We start from the raw sequence: 3,953 nt of genomic DNA, 5'->3' as shown, positions 1-3,953 counted from the left end.
CATTGGAAAGGGCATAAGCAGATTTCTTGTTCAGCTGAAACTCAGCACCCGTCTCCCCCCTCCTCCCTCCTGCTCTCCCCCTCTCTCTCTCCCTCTCTGTTCGCTCCATTTAACTGAAGCCACCAGCTACATGAATACCCATGAACAGCCAGGAGCTCTGCCAACAGCTCCATTACAATGTGCACTCCACCTCCCTCCCTCCCTCTCTGTTTTCTCTCCATCTCTTCCTCTCCTGCTCTCCTTCTCTCGCTACAAATCTCTCTCAAGCTACATGGCCAAAAGTATGTGGTCACCCAAACATTAAACGCCCCTGTGTGACAGCCTGACGTCTGAGGAGCCGGGCCTCATTTAGATTTGCACTTCAGATTGTTTTGGACACTGTGCTTTAGTGTGATTCATAAGATACTGAGCATAAAAAACTTTGAGAAGATTTGAGAAGAAAGTTTGTAACGTAGCACCTGTGATTTATAAATCTATAAAACTTAACTTACTGAGGCCACCTGCTTTACAATCACAAATGAGGTTTTTATCAGGAACATTGTGAAACAGAAAGCTCATAATTTTAAGGCACCTGTCCTCACTAGATGTTGTTTTGTATCAAACTGAAACTTTTAACGCTTTGAAATAAACTTGAAAAAAGTTTTGCCAACACATAATCTTTAGTTGACATAATTTACTTTTGCTCTCAGATAAACTTGAATCTTTGAGTTTTGGAAACAAAAAAATTGTGTTGTGGAGAAAACAAGACATTGGAGGACCAAACCTTGAGTTTTGTGAAACACTGATCAACATTTGTCACAATGTTCAGCCATTTATAGACCAAACAACTAATCGATTAATCGAGAAAATAATCTGCTTTAGTCGACTATAAACATGATCACTAGTTGAAGCTCTATTTGAAATATATATATATATATAAATTCTTTGGGTTTCTACAACAAGGAAAGTAAATTATATTATATTTTATTTCATACAGAGGAGAGGATTTTTAGGTCAGGTCATCTCTGCAATGTGAACATCATTAAAATGCTGTTTTCTCACATTTTTCCTTTTTCAAAAATTGTAATTTGGTTCTGATTCTGCAATTTGGATGTTACACTCAGACATATCGCAGTTTTATTGTGATTGTTGTAGTGTGTGGGTGTACCTCTGGACACGGGGTCAGAAATGTTGGGAAAGGCTGAAAGATAAAAAAAATCATTTTATTATTTCAACAGATAATGTGATAATGAGTCATAGTTTTAGTGAGTGGTAGTTTTTGTGTTTCATTTTAACTGAAAAATATTTTTTTAAAAATGATCATGTAATTTTTTTCTGAGGTCTGGAACAAACAAGCATGTTCCCTGATGTTTGCAGGTCAGAGTTTCTCTGTAGCAGCACAATGCTTCATTAAGAATAAGAATAAGTTTTGACACATTTTATCTTTGTCAAAAAACAAATGCAGCTGAATATTGAATATTGCACTTGGCCACGTTATTATTTTGATAATATTCGTTAGTTTTTGTTCAACCCCTCTGCTCAGTGTGGTTTCAGGTGTATCATCACATTTGTGACGCGTCAGTGATGATGGGTGAGTTCAGAGCTGAAACAAACTTGAATCTTTTAACCAGAGAGGATGGAAAAACTCTGATATCCAGTTATTCTTTAAGACTTTGCTGATCTGACGCAGCTTACAGGACTGTCATAGCTTCCTGTGCTGAGTGGACTGAGAAACAGACCTGTACGCTGATCTGCAGTCTGTTTGTGTTTATTGATGAGATATTATCTCTGGTTCAGAGAGGTGCAGATTTTAATTAGTCCAGTCTCCTCCTGACATGTAGCCAGACAGCTAATGCTAGTTAGCCAGCTGTCTGCAGATATCAGGCTGATGTCAGGACACACAAACAGCAGGAGCAGATGAATTAGTGAGCGGAAATTCTACTCTGCTCTCGGCTGAAACTAATTATTTAAGTGGCTGTGCTGTACTTCATCTTCATCATCTGGTGCTGACAGTCAATAGCTGTCCATAAGCATTAGTTTTCAAACTTGCATGACAGCTTTGCAAATGGTGCAGTTCTTTTTATTGCTCACTCAACTCATGCACATGTAGTCCTGTAAAAAATCATCATGTTAAAATATCTTTCTACAGATTGCAGGGAAAGAAATTTACACCTTAAAAACATTTTAAAAATTTAAAACATACAAACAAACAACAACAACAACAAAAACAGAGTTGACCAAAGTGCAATAAAAGAAAAAAAACACAAAATGGTAACCACATAAAGCAGTAGAGAAACACAATACCCAAAAGCCTGAGAAATCTAAAAGTCTGAGAGTCTGTCCACTGTGTCAGATTTAGGGGAATCTTTTGTCAGAATAAGTCAGAAATGGAATATAATATTCATAAGTATGTTTCATTAGTGCATAATTACCTACAGATACATATCTACAGACTGAGCGGGTCCTCCTTCATGAGGACCGCCATGTTTCACCACCATATTTCTACAGTAACCCAGAACAGACAAATCAAACACTGCGAGTTAAGCTATTTTTAATGTTTGAATTAATGCTCTCCTCGAGTATTTATAGTATTAATATTATAATGTTAAAATAAAAAAAAAAATCTCCAAACTTTGCTCTCGATTCAGACTTTTGCAGCCACTGTAAGTTCTCCTGCATGCTTGGAAGGAGAGGGTGAGATTAAGTGTTTGCAATCTGCATGCTCACCATGAGATGGCACTAAATCCTACACACTGGTCCTTTAAGTTCAACCTAAAAGTATCTACAGAGGGGGACATTTAATTGAAAATGATAGACTGCTGCAAAGCTTTGGGGCAGCTGATGTGAACGCCTGTATCCCTGAAACTCCTTCAACACATGCACCGCAACTCTTCTGGAGCTGTATGTCTGAACACACGTAACTGAATCCTGACTGATCCCTCGTCTCAAGTCCTGGTGAGCTGCATGTGTGAACAGAGCAGCTCACGGCTAAATGCCACCAGGCCCCGCAGTCAGAGCTGGTCGTGACCACTCTACGCAATGCATGTGATTCCTAACCTGATACACCAGTATAACATGTGGCAGGTGATTGGATGAGCCGTCTGTCACATCTAACATGGGCTACCTTCAGCCAATCAGATCAACTCACCGGACCAAAGCTGAAGCCGGCTGGAAGAAAAGCGAAAACATTTTTCCATTGATAAAAGCCTTCAGTGTCCTTCTTTATTCTTCTTTCAATGAAGACATTCTCTCCAGTTCTGAGATAACTGATGCTATCACAGTATCTATGCTAACCTCTTCAAGAGCCGCCATTGTTTGTTCGAGACGAGTCATTTCCATGGATGCTACTCGCTGTCAGTGCATCTAAACCCACGCCCATAGCTGCCAGTAGTTCCTCCAAGGACGCTGTTTGGCTCGCACCACTTCTGGTGTGGACACAATGGATAACTTGGAGCCTGTCAAGATGGATTCTCGCATGATCTTGCAAATCCAGCGTCCTTGCAAGATAATGTGATTCCACCAGCATCACCTTGTTGCATCCTAGAGGCGACTCTAAGCTCTGTTTCAAATACACGCAGAGTCTGTTCTGGCTGAAACATCGATCTGCACAGAGCAGATCGAGTGGGCAGGAAGTCAGACGCAGAAAAATTAGAGAGAATCCGGTCAATTTTCAAAATAAAAGACCCCATGCAGACTTGTAATCATAAAGACAGACAGAAAAGAATCTATTTAACTGCATAGTGTAGTTATCCGTGGTAAAATCACAAAGCAAGGAAAGCGGACTAAATCACCATAATCTGAGCAGCAAACATAATTAGGCGGGCAAAATGCTGCTGGCGGGGGCTGCAGATGTGTGGAGGACGGATTAAAACTGTGGCGCAGCCTGGTGGAATCAACCGGTCAGTGTCCTGAGTGCCCGAGTGGGCGTGTTGACAACACTGTGTGGTGTGCAGCTGCTCACCTGTGAAGCCACT

This window comes from Lutjanus erythropterus, chromosome 6 (genome assembly GCF_056507025.1).
Source record: "Lutjanus erythropterus isolate fLutEry1 chromosome 6, fLutEry1.hap2, whole genome shotgun sequence".
Classification (NCBI taxonomy): Eukaryota; Metazoa; Chordata; class Actinopteri; order Lutjaniformes; family Lutjanidae; genus Lutjanus; species Lutjanus erythropterus.
This window is presented reverse-complemented; position numbering follows the sequence as displayed.